We start from the raw sequence: 27,150 nt of genomic DNA, 5'->3' as shown, positions 1-27,150 counted from the left end.
ATTTCTGGTCCTTTTCACTGAGACCTCTGATGTGCTGGCTAGACCCTGTAGATGCTGTGTCTTGGCGCTCCTTAGAAGCGGCGGCGGTCTCACCGCTAAGATTGCAGGATGTGGTGTACTCCACTGTCCCTATTTCGAAATGCCGACTGAGGTATGGACCGATCATAACTCACGTCAGGGTTCGAAATTAACGGGGGCTTGGGGCATAATGCCCTTGAAAATGGACAAAATGCCCTCGAAAATCAGTTAAGGGGGGCACAAAATGCCCCAGACAGTTTACTAATTATATATATATATTTATCCGGTAATGGCGCGTCTGTGTATCGTACGGTTCAGATGACGCGCAAATAAAAAAAAAATCATTTGGCGGAGGTGAGCACTGGCTGCTGCTGCCAGCAGCACTGCAGCTGAGCCAGGTGCTAGTCAGTTTGTGTACAAATGGCAAGCACAATCTAAATCAATCTTCATTACGACTTTAAAAACATAGCCATTAAGGGGCGGTTAGGTGGCCGAGCGGAGATTGCGTTCGTCACCAACCCCGGAGCTGTGAGCTGGATTCGCCTGTTCGAATCCAGCTCACAGCTCCGGGGTTGTCACCAGCTTGGCTGGCCGTCTGCACTAATACAATTGGCTGTATTAGAGGGTGGGAGAAGCTGGCGGGGTGGGTCCGGGTTGTTGTAAACAGCGACTCCTACAGTTCGGTCGGGGCGCCTGCTAAGCGCGGATAGGACTTGAGGGGGATAGTGTGGTCCTCCCACACGCTACGCCCTCTCGATGAGAATCCGCGCTGCCAGGTGAAAAGAAGCGGTGATTGGCTGGACGTGTGTCGGAGGAAGCACGTGGTAGCCTCCACTCTCCCAGATGATCTGACTGTGGGGGGTAAGTGCGCAGCGACCAGGAAGGGACTGGGAATTGGCATACGACTAACATTGGGATGGGAGAAAATCGGAGGAAAATGGAAGGGGAAAAAGATTTAAAAAAAAAAAAAAAAAAAAAAAAAAAAAAACATAGCCATTAACATTACATAGGCATACACACATCTTGCCATAGCGTTAGCAGTTTGTACAACACGACGCACGTTTTAACTATAGAATCAGCCCGCGAGGTAATACAGTCAACGAAATGTTACCGTAGCTACTAGCTAGCAGAGGAGGAAATGGGAGTCTGAGAGGCGGGGTGTTTAAAGACAATGATAGGCGTTTATTCAACATCCAAGAAGGCTAACATACAACTGTGTTTTACTAACTCCAACCGGGACTATTGCCGCTTTCCCACTGCATGCCATCACCTCCTAACGTTACCGGAGCTACCGGAGCTGATAATAACATTGCCTGAGCTGAAGGTGCGTGACACTCAAATGTCCGTGGGGACCCGGCGCCAACCCATAGATGGTTCCAACTCACCGAATTACGTAATCCACCACAGTTGGACTCAATATTTAAATAATGTTAGTCTAAATAAATGTAGACGGATACATAATAATTTCAAGCAGAACACGAATCTTTTCATTAAGAACTGACAATCAGGGAATTTAAACATGGTTGACATTGTTTTTTTGTGTTTATATTAAAGAAAGGAAAGTCTAGTGCTGGCTGAGCATATTGTTTGTTTGCACTAAGTTAATACTACAAATGTAGCCTATATTTTTCAGTCAGTTCGGTCTTTGTGTGCCAAACATTATTTAAGGCTGTAAACACTGTAACACTGTAAACTTTTAAATTTTTTTTTAATAAATGAGAAGCATGTTTAGATTTGAGTGTTACATTTTTTTTTATAAAAATGTACGTATATCGAACCGAACTGAAAACCGTGATACGAACCGAACCGTCCATTTTGTGAACCGTCCCACCCCTACCGTTTATCATAAAAATTCAGTGCCCCCGAAATACAAAAAGCCCCCGAAAATCAATTAAGGGGGGCAAAAAAAGCCATTGAATTTTTTTTTTAATTTCTAACCCTGACTCACGTGATCCAAACGTGGCGTAATGTACAGAAGTCGTGTGGGGTTAAATGCCCATGGCACCTGGACTCTCCAATTTTTAATAACCAGCAATTACTTGTTGGGCACAAGCCGGTTAATATTCCTCAATGGCAAAGGAGGGGGGTTCATACTCTGGAGGATATTTATGATAAGAACGGCCTCCGTGCGTTTCAGGACTTAAGAGAATTTTATGATCTTCCCGGCGAGTCCTTCTTTCTTTACCTTCAACTAAGGTCAGCGCTGAGGGCGCATGGCGTGCCGTGGGCTCAAGCTTTGCAACCACACCCCTTCCTCAGGCTCATAGTGGACAGGACGACCTCCAGAGGGTTTGTCTCAGACTTTTATACGCTCTTAATTCAATCCACGTATAAAAATGTGTCATTGGATACAATCTGGCGTGTGGATATCCCGGAGTTGGACCCCGAGTTTGACTGGGATGATGTTTGGGCAAATGTGGCATTGTCTTCCCGCAACCCCAATCACCAGCAAATTAATTTAATTATATTCATAGGACCTATCTTACACCTAGGAAGCTATTTGTTATGGGACTGATAACCGACTCTCGGTGCACTTTGTGCTCTCAAAAGGCCACTGGCTAGAGCTGCCGCGGTATTGATGTTTTCCTTACCGCACGCATTTGCAAAATATTTCCTACCGCCGCGGTTATTACCGCACGCACACAAAAAATTTTAAAAAAAAGTTTGAATGCATTTTTTTTTAGTAGTAGTCTACTCTTTATAGCCTGCCTCTAGTCTAAATGTCTATCTTTAGAGGATTACTTTGCAGCATGAATATTGTTTGGGATTCGGCAAGCACGCATTAGTTATTGAAAGTGAAACACGGATTCGAAGTTTCCCCTCTGGTCGTGCGCAGTTCACTCGGTGTCGCGGGCAGGGGTGGTTACCCCTAACCCCCCCGACCCTTTCTTATTATTATTACTATAAAGTTACTACTTTATAATAAAGGCATTAGTTTTGTGGCATTAACATTATATAGTTATACGTTCAATAACATCAGCGTATTTACCGGACCATAACAAGACAAGCAATACTCTATTCATATCTCAGTTCCTTTCTTTGCTCAGAGCGTGCTTAGTTGTCCCATTCTGCGGTCTGTTAATAAAGTTTTCAATCAGACAAGTGTATAGAACGAAGGGCTTTTATTATAACATTCGTTGCAGACAGTAAAATCATTATGTCTCGTTTAGTACTCCTGAGGAGCGATGATAGTCCACTCCGGCGGAGAGTTAAAGCTAACGTTATTAGCCGTGTTGTGATTAGCTGACATTCAGGAAGTAAAAACCTAATACGCGCTTGCCGATTGGTGGTAACACACTGCATGACGCTACAACGTGTGACGCGTCTCTCTTCTGACCAATCAGTGGTCTGCAATGTTTCACGTGACATTTCTGGTACCCAATAGGGTCGCTTGGAACCTCGATAAGAGGAGTAGGGTATATCTGCAGAGCCGCAAGCCCAACGAGAGGAGGGTAATTTATTATTATTATAAAAAACAGCGGTGACGCGGTATTCAGCCTACTCTGCGGTGGCCGTGATGTAACAGCGATACCGCGGTAATGCGGTAATCGCGGCAGCTCTACCACTGGCACTTATATGCATTGGGATTGCCCACCAGTGGCCCGCTTCTGGAGGTCAATAACGGACAAACTTTCTGATCTGTGTGGCTTAACTATCCCATTCACAGCTGTTACGCTACTCCTGAACGATATAACAACACTACCCGCGTCCGTACAACTAAAAAGGGTTGTCCTAGCGGGCGTCACAGCAGCGAAGAAGCTAATAGCATTGAGATGGAAGGAGCCTGAGAAGCTCACAGTGATTAACTGGTCCCTAACACTGTTGGATGTGATTTATCTTGAGATATCCACGGCGCGGGTGATTGGAGTGGGGCAGGCTGGGATTGACCTGTGGTTCGCAGCAGCTGAGAAGGTCAGGACCGCCGTGTGCGGCTGAGCGGGGTTGGGGTGCTTGTTCGGGGGAGTCCGGCGGTCTCGTGGGAGGGGGAGGAGGAAATGTCTTGTCTGTCTTGTCTTTGGTGATGTCTTGAATTTAACTGGGGATTTTATTGGGGGGCAGCTATTTAGCTATTTCTTCACTATTTTGGTCATTTTTTAGATAGTACCCCTTGAATTTTGAATTTAAAATTTAAAAAAGGTTGAACTCTGTTTTCTTTTCTTTTTGTCTTTATAATTTATAAATTGTTATTTCTGTATTGTTTTTGTGATTTTCTTGTGAAGTTCTGTGTATTGTGATTGTGATTAATGTGTTGTCTTGTTTCATGTAAATAATTAAAAAAAAATGATAAAAAAAAGGTTATTGTCCTGGGAAGTCTTTTTATGTATTATTGTATTGTGATATGTTTTGTTTCATGTTGAGAAAAAAAATTTGATAAAAGAAAAATATATACATTACATTTTTTTTTAATAATACAATAAATATCGGATATCGGTTATCGGCTTGAGGAGCATAAAGTTATCGGTATCGGTGTCAAAAAATCAATATCGTGCATCCCTATTTGAGATCAGGCGGGCCGCTGCGTTCTGAATGAGTTGAAGAGGCTTAGTGGCAGTGGCCGGGAGGCCAGCGAGCAGTGCGTTGCAGTAGTCGAGGCGCGAGATGACTAGGGATGGGTACCGAATTTGGTACTTTTGAGGTACCGAACCGAAACACGTCGGTACTACCGAGTATCGAATCAATTGAAAAAAAAAAAAAAAAATTAATTCTTTTTTTTACTTTTTTTACTTTTTTTTTTACTTTTTTCTTTTCATGTCAACGTTCACACGCACAATATATGCTTACCTAGGATTTGACTTGATTCAACAACAAAGCAGTCGGAGCAATGGCAAGCCGAAAACTGTCAATTGTAGTTATTTGAAGTTCGGATTTTTTTTTTACGACTGCGGTAGGTAAATTAAATTTCTTGAGACTAAAGTACCGAAAAAAGGTACCGTTGGGTACCGGTATCGATTCACAGGTACCGGTACCGGTATCGGTTCAAATGTGAAAGGTACCCATCCCTAGAGATGACTGTTGATTGAGGAGTTGGGTGGCTTCTTTTGTCAGGAAGGGGCGGATCCTTCTGACGTTGCTCAGCAGAAATCTGCAGGTTCTGGTTGTCACTGCGATGTGAGCAGAGAAGTTCAACTGGTCGTCGAGGACAACACCAGGGTTCTTGGCGGTCGGGGACGCGGTCACAGCTGCATTCTCGACTGTGATGGAAAGGTCGGTCAGGGGGGAGGATTTGGCCGGCAGGTGGAGCAATTCTGTTTTGCTTAGGTTCAGTTTGAGGTGGTTGGTCGTCATCTAGGCGGAGATGTCGGACAGACAGGCCGAGATCCGCTCAGAGACGTGGATTTCTGAGGGAGGGAAGGAGAGGAAGAGTTGAGTATCGTCGGCATAACAATGATAGGAGAAGCCATGAGACATGATAATGTTACCCAGTGATTTAGTGTAGAGGGAGAAGAGAAGGGGTCCTAGAACCGAGCCCTGGGGGACACCCGTCCGCAGGGGGCGGGTGGCCGACAGGGTCCCTCTACATGACACTTGGTAGGAGCGGTCATTGAGGTATGATGTCAGCCATGTCAGCGCAGAGCCAGCCACTCCCATTCCTGCGAGGGCCGCGAGGAGGATCTGATGGTTGACTGTGTCGAAGGCTGCAGATAGATCTAGGAGAATCAGGACAGAGGAGAGGCCTTTCGCTTTTGCTAAGTGAAGTGCCTCTGACCGCAATGAGGGCCGTTTCTGTGGAGTGGCCAGTCCGGAAGCCAGACTGATTAGGGTCTAGGAGGTAATTCTGTAAGAGATAAGCAGTAAGTTGGTTGGATACAGCACGTTCAAGTGTTTTAGAAAGGAAGGAGAGAAGAGAGACAGGACGGTAGTTGCCTATGACGGTGGGGTTCAGGGTTGGTTTTTTTATGAGCGGCGTGACTCTGGCTTGTTTTAGGGAGGTGGGGACCACCCACGAGTTGAGTGAGGAGTTAATGGTTGCAGTTAGGAATGGGAGGATGTCTGGTGCTATGGTCTGGAGGAGTGGGGAGGGTAGCTGGTCCAGCTGGCATGTAGTCTGACGGTTCGACGTTACCAGTGTCAGGGTCTCAGCTTTTGTAATGGGAGAGAAAGATGACGGAGTGAAGGATGAGGTTTGAGCATTTGGAATGGGTGGGGGTTGGGAGAAGGAGCTGCGGATGTTCTCCACTTTTTCCTCAAAGAAGATCGCGAAGTCTTCGGCAGAGAAAGATGAGGGAGGAGGGGGTGGGCGGGGGGGAGTGAGGAGGGAGGACATGGTAGCATGCAGTTTTGGCATTAGTAATGGTTTTGGAGAACGTTAACAAGAGGTTGTGATATGTGTCGATGTCAGCAGTGAGGCGTGACTTTCTATACTTCCTCTCAGCCGCTCTCAGGACCTGTCTTTGTTCTCTCACTGGATCTGTCAGCCATGGACTGGGTGGGGAATGGCGGGGCAGGTTTCTCAACGAGGGGACAGAGCTTGTCGAAGGAGGTTGCAAGGGCTGAGAGGAGGGTGGAGGTTGCCATCTCTGTGGAGAGAGCAGAGAAGGTGTCACTCAAAGGTAGAGCGGATAGTATGTCAGAGGAGAGGATGGAGGGGGATAGGGAGGGCAGGTTGCGTCTGAGTGAGACTGTTTGAGTTGGGGTGAAGACCTTTCGATTACGCGTGAGAGCAGGGAGCGAAATTAACTTTTTGACTCACCGGCCAGTGGCGGGTAGATGGGAAGAGTCTACCCGCCAAGCATATTTCTTACCTGCCAATATATATTTTATATATACAATTTTTTTTTAAATAAAATATATATTATATAATCATACTTGTAGTTGTATTATCTGCGAGACATCGCCACCACGCAATAAGTCAAAATGCTTGCTATCTGCAAACAGCTCCACTGTCTGTTTTGGCTGTGTTGCTCTTCTAGAAAAATAATCCTTTCAGGGTTGCCTATTGAAATACTGTACACTTTCCTACTGTACACTTTCCTGATTAATTGAAATGGGGGACCCTGATGTAAACAAGACGAAAGTCTTTCTCTGGTCTGCATCCCCTTAACAATTGTGTGTATTGAGCTGTACTGTATTGTACCCATTCTGCAATCTGTTAATAAAGTTTTCAATCAATCAATCAATCACACCTCCAGTACAGAAACATTGTTTGAGTTTGCGTGTCAGGTAGACCATTGATTGACAGTCGAGTCAGCCAATTACATCACATCGCTTGCACTCCGGTGCTGCAGCTGGACCCATTGCCCACCTCTGCTGTTGATAACGCTAGCCAAGTTATTATACACAGTGGGCCAGTGACTTTGGTGTAGGGGTGTAACAATGCATCGATCCTAAGGGGGAAATTCAACTGCATCGATTTGAAAATGTTAGAATAGATTATCGCAATTTTAATGTGTACACGTTATGTTATTGTCATGTCCGTTACAGCCAACACACCGACATACGCTACTGCATCAACGTTATGATTAACAAAGCAAGGCATTCGTTTTGTTGCATTAACGTTATATTACTATTGCTATCGATAAATCTAGGTGTTCTAAAATCTATTGCTATTGGTAAGAGAGACTATAATAAGTTGGTGTCTCGGAAAACGAGAGCCCTGATCGCGGAGTTTCAGGAAGTAAACAAGAAAAATGAGAGCTTCCGATTGGTCATTTGCTTTATTTCCCATGAAACCAGTCACTTCACTCTACTGTGATTGGACCGTTGGCTTGAGTGCAATGTGGGACTTGTAGTTTTTTAACGATCTCGCAGCGGAGGAAAAAAAAGACGAGAGAGGCTATAATCTGTATTCGCACAGCGTGCGCGTAATTGATTTTTACCGTTCGCATACAAATATTTTTAGGGGCCTGCTTATGAACTACACGTCTACACGCCACACGGCGGGCAGCCCTCTAAGTGTCATGCGCCAAAGGTAAAAACAGACCGCCCCTGGCGGGCGGCGCGCTTTAGTTTCGGTCCCTGCGTGAGAGTTAGTGAGAAGGGTATGAAGGAATGGTCAGATACATGTAGGGGAGTTACCGTGGTGTTAATGATGCTGGAGTTACGGGAAAATATGACATCCAAGGAGTTGCATGCTTTGTGGGTCGGAGGCATGGCAGTGGGAGTCAGGTCAAACGATTGTAGGACGGAGACCACTATGACTGACTGAGATGAGTCAGGCAGGTTGAAGTCGCCCAATAGAAGGAGAGGGGTACCATCTTCCGGTAAGGAGCTTAGAAGCATGTCCAGCTCATCTGTGAAGTGATCGAGCGGACCTGGAGGGCGATAGAGTGTAACAATGGTGAGATTGAAAGGATTAGAGACCGATACTGCATGATATTCGAGAGAGGAGAGTGACAGTTCTGGGAGTGGTGTTAAGTTTGTAGCCCATGAAGGAGATGTCATGAGGCCAGTACCTCCACCCCGTCTGGAAGGTCGAGGTGTGTGAGTGAAGTTGTAGTTTGTAGATAATGCTGTTATTGGGGGTTATCCGGGTCTCAGTTAGAGCCAGGAGCTGCAGACAGGGTTCGTACGGGTGCTGGAAATCCTTGAAAATGCTTGTATTTCAATGTGCTGTTTTCAAGGTTTTAAATGTGCTTGAATTGTGTATAAAGTGCTGGAAAGTTATTGAAATTGTAATTGCACTTTATACTTTCATAATAAATCACTATCTGACTGAATAGTTTGGTTTTTAGACAAAGAAATAAAATAACTCGGAGCGACTCGAGCGAGCCTATTTTGCGTTCGCCTTTCACGCAAAATGTGGCTGGGCTCGACCCGTAGTGTTTTTTTTTTTTTACCTGTGCCATCTGAGAACAGTGCGCGCGGGAGGCTCTCGTTTTAATGAGCTCTGGCTTGGAGATATAAAATATAAGCTGTTTTTGTCTAGATTTAGTCGCAGAAAACTGATGATTTTTGTCTAGTTTTCGCTAATGAAAAACTATTGTAAATAATGCAATTCTATTAAGTATAAATAAAGAGGATGGCTAGGCTAATATAAATAGCCTGGGAGTCGGGACCTATATCCCAGACACAGACTTGCTCTCTTTCATCTGTGTACACCCACTACTATCAACATTACACATGGATACAACAAGGACAAGACCACGTTCACTTAAAAAGGTAATGTTGGTATGAAAAGAAAAGAAACAGACGAGTGCTAACACTGCGATTGACCCTGCTATAAGTTGTTATGAATCCCTTTAGCGCTTGAAGTGCACTAAAACATCGTAATGATTTTTTATTTTTCATATAATGTTGGGTACATGCTCGGTAGAGTTAGAACGCTCCCAGTCTTAGGGGCTGTGATATTTTGTTACCACACTTTAAGTGCGGTGGCAGGTTCGCTAAGCTAATGTTGTTAGCCGAATGCTCTGATGGGGGCCGCCATTTTAAGTTAAAATGACGTCAGCGATCTATCGTACGACTGGAGGGACAAAAGGGAATGTGTGTGACGTGTGAAATTTGTACAGTAGGTCCCAGACTCCCAGTGAGAATTGCAATCAGTGTGTACTGTGTACTGTGTATTTACACTATCCTAATGTTGCTTTGTTGGTTAAAAAACAAATAAGCAATTTAAATCAGAATATGTTCCATTCCATGTCTGACTATTTCTGAATCTATTGACCATTTTAAGGAATGTTTGGTTACTATTGGGCTTCTAGCCTTCTACTGAACTTATTGTGAATCAGCTGATAGGGTTTTGGCTAGACTATACGTTATTTTTATAACGGAACATTTACGGAGACTGGTGTGGAACTGGTGTGGAGCAGTTGTAGTCTGGAACGCAGTAACGTACTGTATATCTGTATGTCATGTATGTCATAAATGTCACTATGAACCAAAATGGGGGACCCTGATGTAAACAAGATGAAAGTCTTTCTCTGGTCTGCATCCCCTTAACAATTGTGTGTATTGAGCTGTACTGTATTGTAACATTATTATCCATGTAATTACTGTAAAGTTCACGTTAGCTGTTAGATTGCATATTCCATAAATTAACATGCTAAAATTGGCCTGGCTCGTCACGTTTGATTGATTGATTGAAAACTTTATTAACAGATTGCAGAATGGGTACAATACAGTACGGCTCAATACACACAATTGTTAAGGGGATGCAGACCAGAGAAATACTTTCGTCTTGTTTACATCAGGGTCCCCCATTTTCAATTCATAGTGACATTTATAGCATACACGACATACAGATATACAGTATGTTACTGCATAACACATCGGCTCAGCCAGGTTATACCGGTATATAATGCCAAGTCTACATAATTTTGGTTGTTTATAGCACAATAACATCTGATTTAATGTGATGGAAGAAGTGAAATAATCATTTTGAGTAAATATTTAATTTACCACAGCCGCATAAGATGCTGGAAAATCTTGAAAATTCACCTTGAAAATGCTTGAAAAGTGCTTGCATTTTGCCTTGGAAAAGGTGTACAAACCCTGTGCAGATTTAGACTATGGGCGTAGGCAGTAATGAAGTTAGCTTTCTTGACTGCTGATTGACAATTCCATTTAGTTGGGGTGTAGCTAGCCATATCGCCCTCCATTAACTTGAGTAGTAAACTCATAGTGCCCTTTAATCTGTCCACTGGGTTCGGTAATGGTGGAGTCATTCCAAGGCAGCAGGACGAGAGTGAGCAGGGATATGAGGCAGGAGACGACGGTCACGATTTTAAGAGCTTTTACTTAGCCACGACAAAGGTAGACAAGGCACAAAATAATAGGCACAGTCACACTGGCTCTAAATACAAACAACACCTAACCAGAAGACGGACTGAACACACGAAAACAAAAGAGCAACAAACAGAAAACTAACATACACTTACTTTAGACGGAACACAACTACAGGGCAAGGACGACATTTGACAAAGACATCACAGGAACAGGTGACAAGGAGGAATGACTCCACAAGCAACTCAACAAACTACAGACTATAAATACTGACACTAATTAACACTAATTAATAATGGACGACAGCTGGGGGAAGAAAGGCATAATAACTAGAACTAATACAAATATCAACACAACAGGGACAAGGCTATACAACACACATAATCAGAGATACAAACACGGAGAACAACCTAAACAGATAACAATTGTAACATCAACAATAAATGCACCGACAACAAACTATTTAGGAGGTTTATCACCACAGCGTGCATCATCTGTAAAAGATCACTAGATGGCGCCATGATACCACTATTCACATCTTTCATACCGTCTGTTCTAGGGGTGGGGGAAAAAATCGATACGTAGTAGTATCGCGATACTTTGCGTGGCGATAGTGTATCGATACAGGGACGCCAAGTATCGATATTTAATTATTCATAAAAAGATATTAAATTTTTTTAATATTTTTTTATAAGGAAGTTGCATTGTTCATTTCAATACCTGTAATAGTACAGTAGTCCACACACACGCATGGAATATGACTGTAATACAAACAGTTCAGTTTGTCAGGTACATGCAACACAGATTACAGTGTTTACATATGTCTGCTTGAGAAAATACCATGTTCTGCAATAAAAATTATTGAAGTGAGATGAACAGACTGAACTTTATTTGATTAGATAAAACATGTTGACAAAGTTTTACTTTGGAGTTGAAAAAAGGTAATAAATAAAATGTGAGCACAAAAAAAACCTGCAACATTTTCAGCGTATCGCGATATATTTAGTATCGCGATACTATCGTATCGTGACGCAAGTATCACGATCGTATCGTGAGGTCTCTGGCGATTCCCACCCCCAGTCTGTTCCTTGTGTGGGAAAGCGAGACCCATTGTTCACACTGTGACTGTGGTGTTGACTCTCCCAGCCTTGGGCAGGTCTGGGAGTGTAACACATGCCTACTAGACGCAAAGGATATCGGTTGTCAAGCTGCTTTTGTCTTTGTCTTGTCACAATACCAACATTTTGACTTTGATACAGATAGGAAAGGCAATGGAATATATTATTAGATGACAGAACATGGAAAATTCTTTATACAATTATTTAATTCATTATAATTGAAACGCTATTGAATAATAGTTCATTAATAGTTAATACAATTATTCTGTTACAGCTACAACTGAGCTATAATTTATACGTATAGCTACTGTCCATCAATGTCTTCCTTTTGAATTAAATAGGTTCAGGAGAGAGAGATGTAGAGAGGGAGAGGGAGAGAGAGCGAGACACACACACAGATATTCTCAGCCCCCCTTTCCTCTGAGCGTTCCCAGTGATGGCTTACTATGCGTGTGTGTGTATATGCATGTGCAAACGGGAATGGAACGCACATCTGTGCAATAGCACACACCACCAAAGTCACTGGCTGGCCCACAGTGTGCGTACATGTGCTAACTTCGCTAACGTTATCCGCCTCAGTAACATTAGCTGCATCGTCGGATTCCTCTTTCGCCTTGTCTCTCTTTTGCTCAAAATAAAAATGAATGGGCTTCATGGCTGGCTGAATTTTTTGCGTTGTCTGATTCTGAATGTATAACTTGCCTTTACTGTGACTTTCTGTTCCAGCGCGTACTCTGTTCTCATTTCCTTTCACTCGCATGAAACCAGCCACGTCACCGCAGGAAACTCTACTGTGATTGGACGTTTATGCGCCTTGTGCAATGTGGGACTTGTAGTTTCTGAACTATTAACAGTGGAGCTACTGAGTTTGTAATCTTCACTCGCACACTGAGTAAATTATTTTTCCGGTTCGCACACACATTTGTTTTGTCAGTGAATGTTTTCTCTCTGAAGCTTGTCACTGTCTGAACGAGCTGCATTCATATCTTAAATTAGCGTTGCAAGCTGAAAATAGACTACTTCTGTCATGTGCTGTGTGCCTCGGGCTAGCCAGAGCCTTCTAAAAAGCAGGCAGCTGCTTGCTAGCAGGAGTTGTGTATTCCTGTTTCCACAGTAACATAAGATTGATCAGCATTACCATATTCAACTCTAGCCAGTGCTACAGCCGTTTCTTTCCGTCGGTAACGATATTAGAACTTGTTTGGCTTGTTAATGGTATAGCTACATTCTTTAGGGGTGTCTAGTAGGGGTGGGAATTAGGGATGCCCCGATCGATCGGCCAGCGATCGGTATCGGCCGATATTCAGTATAAATATGAGATCGGTGATCGGTGATAATGCTTTATTTTCGCCGATCGTCAAAACCGATCGAAAAACATGATCCAATTCTTAGCGGAGTGTCTCTCACTCACTCTCTCTCTGACACACAGCTGCTTGCAGCGTACGGCTCCTCCTTCTCCTGCCCCTCCCGCACCCATGTAAACAAGAGGCTGCCTCCGGCAACAGTCTGCTCTAGTGCATGCGACGTGAGCTAACGTTGGCTACCAACCGAGCTAACGTTACTGTTTAAACTAAATGACCCAGTGACTACATGAGGCATTGTCTAACGTTATCTAGCTGGCTAGCTACTGATAGCTGCTGATATCAACAAATGCTCCAGCAATAGTTGAGTGCATGATAAGTTACCTCCGTTGACTCGGTAGCTCACGTTAGCTCACGTTAGCTCTAAACTAAATAGTTCACTGAGGCGTTGTCTTAACGTTATCTAGCCGGCTAGCAGTAGCTACAGATAGCTCCTGATATCAATGTCTTATAACATTGATTCGATGCGTATTCGGGCTGAGGGCATGCTGAATGTGATTTATACCAATAGGGTCCAGCTGCAGCGCCGGAGAATCCTGGCCGTAGCTGGAGGCTACTCGAGTACACAGACAGTGGAACTGTTTGCAGATAGCGAGCATTTTGACTTGTTGCGTGGTGGCGATGTCTCACAGATAATACAACTACAAGTACAAGTCTAATTATATAATATATATATTTTATTAAAAAAAATATTATATAAAATAATTAATTTTTTAATCAAAAACGAAAAGGCTCAAGGTGATTGGTATCGGTGGCAAAAAACGTGATCGGGGCATCCCTAGTGGGAATCACCAGTTTCATCACGATACGATATCTTTGGACAACAATATGATATTTGCAGATATCACAAAGTCTGCCACGATACGATATGATTCGATTCAGGTGCCTGCGATCGATATGAGACGATATTATATGCCCAATTAACACAATCAGTCACATTTAGATCAACTAAAAAGACTACGGAAATATCAATTGACGTTTTTATTTTTGAGCTCTTCCAGACATTTAAATGAAAAACAATCTATTGTTTTTAATACAAATAGACCTCCTGTTCACTGTAAAGTGCCACGTTTTTATATATTGAGCTTTAAACTTTAAGTAAAATGTTTTGGAACTCACAACACGCAAGCTAAAACCCCTTCCTCTCCCAAACCGTTCCTACAATTGTTTTATGTTGCATGATGATCATGTTTAAATATCAACATTATCTGTCCATCCTCAGTAAATAATATCAATATAATAATACTCCTGACTTCATCTGGTATTTTCATACACACACAGACAGACAGACAGACAGACAGAATGCCCCCGCCCCTCCTCCTCCTTCCCCTCCTCTTTCCGTTTCTCTCTCTCTTAGCATAAAAGAATGGCGACGATGCAAAGCATGTTGGATGCATTTGACCCGTTGCGGGGAAAAAACTGCACAGACTTATATCGGGTCTCAAAATAGACGCTCCCTAGCGCTGCTATGCTGTACAGAACTAAACAGAGTTTCACAACACTGGCCGCGGGGCGGATATGACGTTGCCGTCGCCGGATTTTCAAAATAAGAGTATCGCAATATGAATTGATCTTTTTACGTTGCATCGATCCTATTTGATTATTGATAATAGATCGATATATCGATCTGGATCGATGTATCGTCCCACCCCTAGTTGTTAGCTTACGCTAACGTAACGTTAATTTTGGTCTTTAACACGACGTGGTCATAAAGGAATGGCGAGGATTGCAAAGCATGTTGGATCCATTTGACCCGTTGCGGAATAAAACAGCAGGGATTTGTTTTGGGTCGCAAAATAGGCACACTAGCCTTGCTCTGTTTCAATGTCCGTGTTTCAGACGCTACTGCTGTGCTGTGGAGCCGAGCGGATACGACTCCACGGGATTTTCAAAATAAGAGTATCGCAATATGAATCGATCTTTTTATGTTGCATCGATCCTATTGGATCATTGATAATAGATCGATATCGTCCCACCCCTAGTGTAGCAGCGGTGTCTCACACCCACGGTGGTGTTGGATTGTGCACTTGGTCTACGATTCTATGTGTGTGTGTGTATGTGTGTGTGCACGCGTTCGCGCGTGTGTGTCGTCGCTGTTAATTTCCTATAGTGCTGAAATGTGTGCGTTTGACTCCATCCTGAAGCCTGACTGATTAGGGTCTAGGACAGTGGTCACCAACCCGTCGATCTTGATCGACTGGTCGATCTTTGAGACTGTCCCTGTAGATCTTTCCATGAAAATTAAAAAAAAAAAAAAAAAAAAAAAAGTTTTTTTTTTTTTTTTTTTTAGATCTTACCCTGAGAGTCCACATTACAGTTCTACTTTTGTTTTGATGTGAAAAGTGATGCTGCACTTAGCACTGACTGAGAAAGTACACATACAGTTCTACTTTTGTTTTGATGTGAAAATGATGCTGCACTTAGCACTGACTGCACTTAGTTAGCACTGACTGCACTTAGCACTGACTGAGAAAGTAAACATTACAGTTCTACTTTTGTTTTGATGTGAAAAGTGATGCTGCACTTAGCACTGACTGAGAAAGTACACATTACAGTTCTACTTTATAAAATGCTAATTGTAAATATGTTTGTCAATGTTAATAATATGAGAGTCCACATTACAGTTCTACTTTTGTTCTGATGTGAAAACTGATGCTGCACTTAGCACTGACTGCACTTAGCACTGACTGAGAAAGTCCACATTACAGTTCTACTTTATAAAATGCGAATTGTAAATATGTTTGTCAATGTTAATAATATGAGAAAGTCCACATTACAGTTCTACTTTTGTTTTGATGTGAAAAGTGATGCTGCATAAGATGACTGCACTTAGCACTGACTGAGAAAGTACATAATAGTTCTACTTTGATGTTTTAATGTTGGACCAAAGCATTGCATGTAATTAGAATACAGGCAAATAAAAGTCATTTAGTTTAAAGTACAATCTTGGCTGTCTTTTTCTCTCAACGCTTCAATAGGTAGATCTTGCCTTAACCTAAAAAAGTGATCTTGGGCTTAAAAAGGTTGATGACCACTGGTCTAGGAGGTCATTCTGTAAAGAGATAATTGGTTAGTTGGTTGGATACAGCACGTTCAAGTGTTTTAGAAAGAAAGGAGAGAAGAGAGACGGTACGATAGTTGCCTATGACGGTGGGGTTCATGGTTGGTTTTTTTATGAGCGGTGTGACTTGTTTTAGGGAGGTGGGGACCACCCCTGAGTTGAGGGAGGAGTTGCTGGTTGCAGTAAGTAAGGAGGATGTCTGGTGCTGTCACAAAAAATATATATGCACCTGAACACATAATAACGATATTAATAACAAAATAACACAAGTAGAATAGAAAGCATGTTGTAAACAATTACAAAGACTGTTGAAGCCCGTAATTGCAGCAAACAATCCATATGTGCATTTGTTTACATAATGATAACGTACATAATATTATTGAGGGAGAAAAAAAGGAAACTGATGTTTCACCCTGTTAGTCAAGTTGATGGATGAATATGTAAGTGGAAACTCTGATTCTACTGATATAATAGGCTACTTCTATAAGTAGACTACTTCTATTATCTCGCTAAATCATGTTGCGCTACCTAGAACGCATGCACATGGTACATAATTATCAAATAAATATTGAGGCAGAAAAAAAGAATCCATTCATCTTTGAATTGCAGATTTTCACTGTCAACTTTTCTTTTACTGACCATCTTTGAACATGCCATTTTTTCTAGCTGCCTGCTGGCGAAACTAGGCTACTAGCTACAGTAGAGCCATATGAAATCCGTTTTATTATTTTCCAAATTCCATTTTATTTTTTCCCAAATTCCGTTTTTTCCGTTTTAATATTTCAGAATTCTGTATTTTGCTTTTTATGCTCATTTTACCATCAGAAATAGTGTCTAATAAGTGGGAATGAATAAATGTCTACAATTGAATATGATATAACAGTCCATTTAATGTTTTTTAAGTGCTGCAACTCAGAAATACAGTTACATTTTACACAATACTTTTCAAATAATATTGTGACAAAATAAAAATACACATTTCAAGTGTAAACAATAGATACAGCTAGCTACTACTGACATTATCACAATGTCAGTAGCCTAGCTATATCTATTTTATTGTGATGAAATATAGTAATGCATAATTTAGGCACCTTTAGTTTAGTTTATTTCGTTTATAAAGGACAGTGTATAATGACAATCGTTTGCATTAAACAAATGGATTGCACCAGATTTAGCAAGAAGCTATAATTTCCATCTATAGTCCTATGTACTGTAAAACGTTTCATAGCTATTTAAGTTTATTTCGATTATAAAGGGCAGTGTATAATGACTCGTTTGCATTAAACAAATGGATGGGTGCACTAGATTTAGCAAGAAGCGATCATGTCCTAACGTTATAGCTATTTACAATAGTGTCGCAAGTGTTTTTGTGGCTCCAGTCCACGGAACGTTGACAGAATTAGCAAAACACCTTATCGCCGGAGGCATAAAAGTCATTAGGATACTGCTCTGCTCTGAATTGAGGGCTTATTGGGGAATTTATTAGCTTCTTGACGATGTAAACACCGAAGCAGCGAGACGCTTGGGAGACTGCCTGTGTTGTGTGTAACCCGCTCTAGCGTCCGCCTCCCCGGTCGCGTGTGCACCAAGCGTTCCACCCAAAAACGGAATTTCAGTCCAGATTAGGCCAAATTCTGCAATATTCCACGTTTTGCAGTTGATTCCATTTTTATTGGTCAATTCCGCGATTCCGTCCGCGATTCCGTGAACGCGGATTTCATATGGCTCTAGCTACAGTACCTGCAGATGAAACTACCTGCAGATGAAACTACCTGTAGATGCGCATCATGCGCTGTCAACTCTCACTCTGACTCAGACCCGTTGAAAGAGACGACACGCATTCCGCGAAGACCCGGAAAAACCGCTGACGGGACGCTGAATGTGATTTGACCAAAGCAGAGTAGACAGACACACAGACAGTGGAGCAGTCAGGCATGCAGAGACTCTGCTTGCAGTGGAGATAGCGGAGAACTTTGACTCGTTGCGTTGTGGCAATGTCTCGCAGATAATACAAGTATAATGCTCCGAGTCCAGACACAGTTGTGGTCTGGACCGGAGTCCGGACTCTGAGGAAGCCTGTGTTAGACAGTACACTATAATACTGCTATACCAGGGGCGGCTACGTGGCGTAGTGGGCAAGGCGCTCGCCACGAATGCGGAGACGCTGGGCTCGCCTGTTCGAGCCCAGCGCTCCACATTGCTTTCAGTTTAGCTGGTCATTCATACTACACATTGGCCGTATTAGGGGGTGGGAAACTGATGGGTGGGGATCGGGCGTTGTGGACAGCGACTCCTACAGGTCGGTTGGTGCGCCTGCGCAGTAGAATCAGGAAGTGTCGGGGGCAGCGTGAGCCTCCCACGCGTTACTCCTCGCCACTGAGAGATCGAGCTGCGCAGGTGAAAAGATGCGACTGCTGTTACCTCAAGTACCGGCGGGGACTTGTGCTATGTATGACTTAGTCCACATTGCAGCCGGCTTGTGGGAGGCAAGAAACGGCGTTCGTGACGGGAGGGTTGAATTGGATGATACGAAATTGGGATGGAAGAAAATATAGAAAAATGGGAGAAAAAGTGGATCAAAAAAAATACTGCTATACCAGCTGCTATACCAAAAACGATCGGTATCGGCCAATATGGCTCATAGACGATTGGTGGCAAAAAACGTTATCTGGGCATCCCTAATTAGTAGTGCAAGTAATTTAAGTGCAGTGATGAAGGCATAAGATTAATCAAATGCTTTGATAAAAAGAAGCTGCCTTTTAAAAATGTCTAGCGTGTTGCCTTCCCCTGATATTTATGGGTAATGTGTTCCACAATTGTATTGTGTAATTGACAGGCTGCATCACCGATCTTCTTATGACTGTTTCTAGTGACCTCTACTAGACCTGCATCTGATGGTCGCAGGGTTCTAGCTGGTGTGTAGTTCATGAGAGAGTTCGCAATGTAGCTAGGGCCATTTAGAGCTTTGTATGTGAGGAGAAGGACCTTGAAGTCGATTCTGAAAGTTACAAGAAGCTAGTGTAGAGTAGCTAGGAAAGGACTAATGTGTTATTTTCTTTTGGTTTTGGTTAACATTCTAGCTGCAGAGTTTTGAATGAGCTGGAGTCTTTCTTTTTCTTTTGTTATGTTTTTGGTAGATTTATTTTATTGTTTTATTTTACTACCGGGCAGTCCGGTAGATAGAGGTAGAATGGGAGACAGAGCGGGGGGAAGACATTTGGCAAAGAACGCCGGGTCCGGGAATCGAACCCAGATCGGCCGTGCCGCGATGCAGCGTGGTTCGGCACTTGGGCGCCCCAGAGCTGGAGTCTTTCAGTGGTTTTCTTGGGGAGGCCAGTGAAGAGTGCAGTAGTCTAGCCGGCTAGATATAAAGGCATGAATCAGCTTCTCAGCATCATTTTGGTTTAAATATGGTCGTACCTTCGCTATGTTTCTGAGGTGAAAGAAAGCTGCTTTCGTCACTTTGTTTATAGTTAAATTCTGAGTCCAGGATGACACCAAGACTTGTCACTTTAGGTTTAATCCAAGGAGTTAAACCTCCTAGGCAGGGGGCGAAATTTAAGCCCGCCGCCCGCCAGGGGTGCTCAGTTTTTACCTTTGGCGCTTGCCACTGAGAGGTCTGGCCAGGGTTAGAAATTAAAAAAAAATTTCAAGGGCTTTTTTTGCCCCCCTTAATTGCTTTTCGGGGGCTTTTTTTGTATTTCGGGGGCACAACATTTTTATAATGAAAATTAACATAAAGATTATAAAACATTGTTGACACTTTTTTTACAGTCTTCGTCCCTATGTTTGATAACGTAATGTTAATGTCTCCATATATAGGGCTCTACGCTAACCTTTTTCCCAAGGAGCACATGTGCTCCTAAATAAAATGTTAATAAATCAAATCTAAATACAAATTTAGGAGCACACAGAAATTTAGGAGCACAGTGACAATTGTTCAAGTAACACACACACGCACACGATGTGTGACATCATGGCTTGGTTTCATGTTTTGAGGTACCTTCAATTATCTGTAAATAATACATACATACTCTATCTAAATAGATTAAATATTATTGTCCCTGAGTGAGGGCAAGTTGTGTTGTTGTCTTGATATAATAACCGGTTGCCTCTGGATCAACGAATGTCTAATATTGAATATTATTATTAGATATTTTATTTTTAACATCCCTAATTCCAACAGTCAAGAAGCTTGTTTCAAATTGATGTAAAACCCCACACACGCAACGTTTGTGAGTATAGGCTCTGGCCAGATCGATCAATGAAATACGTTGCGCGCTCAGCGCTGTGGAATGAAGGAAATGCGCATCGGGATCGGATTTGGATGTTATTCTTTTGGAGTTGTGTTACAAATGGAATGGTCTTTCCCCGCCGAACACAAGTTACTTAACGTTACACAGAACACAGGTCGCGCTATGCAGATGCTTAGCTTGCTAACGTTAAGATAGCAGTGTAATGCTTGATGAGAGCAGAGCGCTCTCTCTGTGTTCGCAGGAATCGCAGCACCTCTCAAGTGCCTGTAACACGCAGCGGGCCCCGCCTCCCTCCTCCTTGGAACAAACATTCCACCCAAAAACTGAATTTCAGTCCAGTTTCAATCTGAACTATTAACAGCGGAGCTGTTTTGTAATCTTCACAATCACTAGTCTGTCTCGCACACTGCAAGTAAATGATTTTTCCGGTTTGCACACACACATATTATTAGGGGCAATACGAGGGAAATGCTCGCACTGTAGAGCATATATATAATTATATATATAATTAGTAAACTGTCGGGGGCTTTTTTTGCCCCCCTTAACTGATGTTCGAGGGCATTTGGTCAATTTTCGAGGGCATTTTGCCCCAAGCCCCCGTTAATTTCGAACCCTGGGTCTGGCCGCCGTGTGGCGTGTAGACGTGTAGTTCATAACGATACTCTTATTTTGAAAATCTGTGCGGGTCTCATTTCCGCTCCAAGCGCAGCTAGAGTCATAATATCGATGGCTCCGGCAGTTAGCAACATTCAGTTCGTATGATATTCTTATTTTGAAAAAAACCGTGGCAACGAGTCATATCCGCCCAGCCGGGCCAGCCCTGCAGAGGGATACTATTGGCTTCTGCTCGTATCAACACAGAGGCAGTCTGCTCTAGTCTAGATCGGACCTCCATGAGCTACCGTTACTGTTTAAACAATGACCCAGTCAACTATTCACTTTTAGTTTAATACATGACGAGGCATTGTCTAACGGTATCTAGCTGGCTAGCTACTGATAGCTGCTGATAAACAAATGCTCCAGCAATAGTCGACTCGAGTGCATAATACCTCCGTTCCCTCGTTAGCTAGCTCACGTTAGCTAGCTCACGTTAGCTCTATATGTCCCAGTAAACTAAATTGTCTTAACGTTATCTAGCGGGCTAGCAGTAGCTACAGATAGCTCCTGATATCAATGTCTTATAACATTGATTCAATGTGTATTCTAGCTGAGGGCTTGATGAATGTGATTTGACCAAAGAACCGTATCGTTATACCAATAGGGTCCAGCTGCAGCGCCGGAGAATCCTTGCATGCTGAATGTAGAGTATTAGTATAGGGTCTAGCAGCATCGCCGGAGAATCCTTGCTGGAGCTGGAGGCTACTCAAGTATACACACAGACAGTGGAGCTGTTTGCAGATAGCGAGCATTTTGACTTATTGCGTGGTGGCGATGTCTCGCAGATAATACAACTACAAGTATGATTATATAATATATATTATTAAAAAAAAATTATTTTTATATAAAATATATATATATTTTTTTTTAATCAAAAAAAATTTGGCAGGTAACAAATATGCTTGGCGGGTAGATTCTTCTCATCTACCCGCCACTGGCCGGTGAGTCAAAAAGTTTATTTCGCTCCCTGCTCCTAGGACTTCGGTTTTGTCGTCGTTTAATTTAAGAGATTTTTATCGTTCATCCATTTGTTTATTGCCAACAAGCAGTTGGTAATGGAGTTTATGGCTGTCACATCATCTGGTTCAGCGGATATGTACAACTGTGTATCATCCACATAGCTGTGGAAGTCAACACTATTCTCTGATATCACAGAGTGGCAGCATATAGAGAGAGAAGTAGTGGACCTAAGCAGCTCCCTTATGCAACCCCGTAGCAGTTTTTATATTTCTCTGACATATGGCTTAGGCTAGCGTAAAACTTCCTTCCTCTGATATGTTTTAAGCCAGTTCAATACATAATCTGAAAACCCAATAACCTTTTCAAGACTATTGATTAGGATGTCATAATTTCGCTAATAGCACTTCAAATCAAATCAAATAAAATTTATTTCTAAGGCCCGACAAGGCGACAACACACATTAATGTCCCCATGGGCCGGACACGTCTTCTTTAAACAAGTCAAGACGAAACATCACAATAAATCAAGAACAGGGCGGTCAGGTGGCGTAACGGAGATTGCGTTCGTCACCAAACCCCGGAGCGGCTAGATTCGCCTGTTCGAATCCAGCTCACAGCTCCGGGGTTGTCACCAGCTTGGCTGGCCGTTCACACTAATACAATTGGCAGTATTAGAGGGTGGGAGAAGCTGGCGGGGTGGGTCCGGGTCATTGTAAACAGCGACTCCTACAGTTTGGTCGGGGCGCCTGCTAAGCGCGGATAGGACTTGAGTGGGATAGTGTGATCCTTCCACACGCTACGCCCTCTCAATGAGAATCCACGCTGCCAGGTGAAAAGAAGCGGTTGATTGGCTGGACGTGTGTCGGAGGAAGCACGTGATAGCCTCCACTCTCTCAGACCGACTGTGGGGGGTAAGTGCGCAGCGACCAGGAAGGGGATTGGGAATTGGCATAACGACTAACATTGGGATGGGAGAAAAATCGGATGCAACACTCCCATTCCCAGACATACCCCACGCGAAGGTAAGGAAAAACTCACTAGAACCTAGCAATAGGAAAAAATGCACCACATGCAATGTGGAGGAGAGAAACCTTAGAAGGGCCGTTCAAGGGGGGGATCTCCCTTCTTAGATGTCAGTGATAGTAGTGTTGCAATAAAACAGGCGAAACAGTTGGTAAGCATGCACTCATAAGTGTAATGAAACACAGATAAGTGCATGCAATAGCAACTGAACATTTTCAAAGATAAAAAATAGAGCTGATGGAGGATCTATTTGAGGCAAGGGGGCAGCGCAGAGAGGGTCGCATCCTCCCGGTCATCATCACGGGACGTCCAACACTCCGGTCATCACTACGAGACAGCCGGAGACAGGGGGACAGGCATTAGACAGTTTGCGTGATTGTGATGGGCGGACATAGCAATAGATACAAGTGTTAAGCATATATGTGAATAGAATAGATATATGTAGACTGTAGTAAGCATATTATGTGAATAGAATAGAAGTACTTAACCCAGCAATGAACTCTAAACCACGTTGACAGACCACGGACAGAAGACGGTAAGAAGCTGATCCATGGCCTCGGTGGTGCACGTAGAACAGTCGCTGCAATCTTGGCCAAGACCCTGAGACATCCACCACCTTGGTCAACACTACGAGACAACCACTCAGAGAGATGGGGCGGAGATGGAGCAATAAATACATGTAGTGAGCATATGCATGCATGGTGACAGTAGAATCAAAGTATATAAGAAAATTATGAAATTGAGTAATAGATAGAACTACTGCAAGAGTATGTATACAGGATGAGATACAAGACAATAGCTCAGGGCCGTATGCCCCGGGGGGCAGGAGTAACCACTCAGAATTGGTCAGGGCAGAGCAGGTAAGGTTCAGCAGTGCAGGCCAGACAGAAGGCGGTATGAAGCTGTTCCATGGGACCGGTTGAGACAGAGACGGAGGTTAAAAAGGTTCTCCCATGTCTGCAGAAAAGCAGACATGTGAGCAAATAGACATGCTAACTAAACTAGACAGATTAATCTAAGGGTCAGTCCCCGACCAGGTGAGATCAGGGTAGGTTGAAGGAGAGAGAGAAAAGATGGGTCTTAACTCTTTAATTGCCAGACCCGAGATTTCTCGGGTTAACTCGCCATGCGTTGGCTGCCAGACCCGAGATATCTCGGGTTTTGGTAGTTTTTTCTTTTATTCGATATTTGTATTCATTATTCACCATTAGTTACCATAGGAAATTATTTCACCCTTTGAAACCTTATATCTTACCCTGTGTTACGTTCAAATCCCTCCAGGCGCAGTTTTTTGGGTCAGGCGAGTCGAGCGGTTCGCCCGATCGCATTGCAACGCGTCAAATGCCCCCGATGTTGTGGTGGATTATGTTGGCGACACGATGGACACCAATACTGGGAATCGCGATCAGACAATTGGAATATTTTGCGGTACCTCCTAGTGAAGGTAAGGACCAGCGTTTCCGTTAGAACATATTCGTGCCGGTCTGGTTGTCCTGCAAGATTTCTATCCCCGGACATATTCCTGAAATTCCGGTCAGAGTTTTAAACAGCAGTCTGTTATAATCACATTTTTATGAGCTAACGAATTCCGTTATATTGGACATTTGTATTAATTACATCAAGCGAAGAATGAGAAATTGATTTGCAGAATCAAATTACTATCTCTCGCCTCCCAAGTTAGTGCGATACGCTACCAGCATCAAGCTCCCGCGCCGCAGGCTCGCACTGCAGCAGCTGTCACACGCACCCCCAAATGAATCTCGAGTCGACATCGCTTCACCTCGTTGTATCAGACACGTCACGCATATCATAATGTTCAACTTCACACACAGCAAACTGTAGTTGATCATCACATTGCCTCGTTTGCATGCAGAGAGCGAGAGGACGAGCCACATGCATGCTCGTAATGCGTTTGTTGATTTCATTATATTTATAGCCTACATTTAGTTATAATCAATTATATGCATTACTATGTGACACGGCAGTCAACCAACAGTTGCATTATGATTAAAAAATGTCAACACTTACTCACCCCGTCTCGTTCTGCCTATCCGTTTTGTACCTGCGACTAGATCCCCATTGCATTGGAACAGGTGGACTTCTGCGAGGCTCGCAACGGTAGCAGCAGACTGGGGATGCTCTTTGTGGTTCAATCAATAAAGTGTACTTTGTGTACGTTCAATCAATGTTATCTCTCGTACATCATAGACGCTAGACTACTAGACTATAATGTCGTACCTCAGCCAGGAGAATTTAACTTTCCACTCGGGCCGCCGCCTGAACGCTCGACATTTGTTTATTTTCCGCGGGAGCATCGGCGGTCTCTGTGACTTCAGAAGACTCATCTTCGTTGTCAATGTCATTATTATTAGACCTGCTTGTGCTTGGTTTCATGAAATATTTGTTAAGTTTAGCTTGTTTGGCCATCTCTCTCTCTCGCTCGTATAGCTGTTTGTCGTTATTATGGTGGCCAGACAGGCTCAAAAAAAGAAAAAAAAGATTCACATCCGAGCGGCGCCATCCGCGCTTTATTAGAGCGAAGCACAATGAAACAAATGTAATGATTGTTTCGTTCATCGCATAGGCTATTTAATTTTAGCCTATTTTAATACAATTCAAATAATAAAATTGTGCTTAGAGGAATTATTTCCACCGGACATTATGACCGGAGATATTTAAATATTCGGACTTCAACATATTTTGCCAGTCAAATACCGGTAATTACCGGCTAACGGAAACGCTGGTAAGGACTATATGACATCAATCCTGCTTTGATCCAACCATGATTTCACCTCGATCGCAACGACCATGTGTAACATACTCCACAACGTATGCGGTTGGTGACGATCAAAGCATCAAAAAACTACCCCCCCCCCCCCCCCCTTCATGCATTCATGATGAAACATAATACCTATATACATTTGATTTGGAAATGGTAGCGTGTCCAGGCAAGAAACGCCAATGCTTATAGTAGAATTCACGTAGATCTATTTTTTTCATCTTGGACAGAAGAAAGTCACTGTCAAATGACCATAGTATTGTCCCCATAGCTATAATATAGGATATAGATATAGCTCTCCAAACATAGTGACGCACAGTGAAAATATGTAATGGAAACCAGGCATGTTAGCTACAAGGCCAAGGCTAATAGCTGGCATTGAATGAGTTAAGCAGGGGTTTAAAAGCTTCGACAGAGCAGGCGCCCCTGACGACGGCAGGTCATTTGTTCCACAAGTAGGGAGCACGGTAGACAAAGGCTTTGTGGCCGGTGGATTTCTTTTTAACCCTAGGAATCGATAGAACCCCCGCATTTTGTTAGCGCAGAGCACGAGCGGGCGAGTATCGAGAGATGAGATCGGATAGATCGAGCGGTGCGAGCCCATTTACAATTTTGTAGGTGAGGAGTGGCACTTTAAAGTCAGATCTGGCTTGAATAGGAAACCAGTGTAGGGTGTCAGCATCAGCCAGAGTTAAAATGGGGCGAATCTTTGCAATATTACGTTGGTAAACAAACGTAGTACTGAAAATATACACTTGTAAATGCCTGCTCATTTGATAGGGTTAAGCTCTTTACTCTTGGCTACATTTGAAAAAGAAACGCAACATTAATGAATATGTTCTGCATTGATCGATTTATGGCGTGATATGAATCTCGGCCCTGTACCGGGCCTGTCGGCCTTAAGGTGTTAATTCTAACCAATCCATGTGGTGTAAAGTCACATTATGCTATGTGTCTACTTGAGAATGAACAGTCACCTCTGTAATTTCACTGTAAGGCACGGTTCCTCAGAAGGTATTAAAGCATAGATCTATACATAGCCTTAGACTGCAAGTTTACAAACCTATCTTTTCATTGGAATGTTTCTTTCTCTCTCTGTTCCCAAGATCCAAATCCTGTCCTGCTGCCCGACAATCAATACGAATGACGCCTCAATTCCTCCATGTCTCTGTGACCAGTGTGGGGAGAGCTACAAGAGAAAGGCAAATCTAAAGAAAAAAACACCACATGGTACACATGGGAGAGAAACCTTACTA

Source organism: Notolepis coatsorum (genome assembly GCF_963971535.1).
Source record: "Notolepis coatsorum genome assembly, chromosome: 14".
Lineage (NCBI taxonomy): Eukaryota > Metazoa > Chordata > Actinopteri > Aulopiformes > Paralepididae > Notolepis > Notolepis coatsorum.
The sequence above is the reverse complement of the archived record's forward strand: the minus strand, read 5'-3'. Positions refer to the sequence as shown.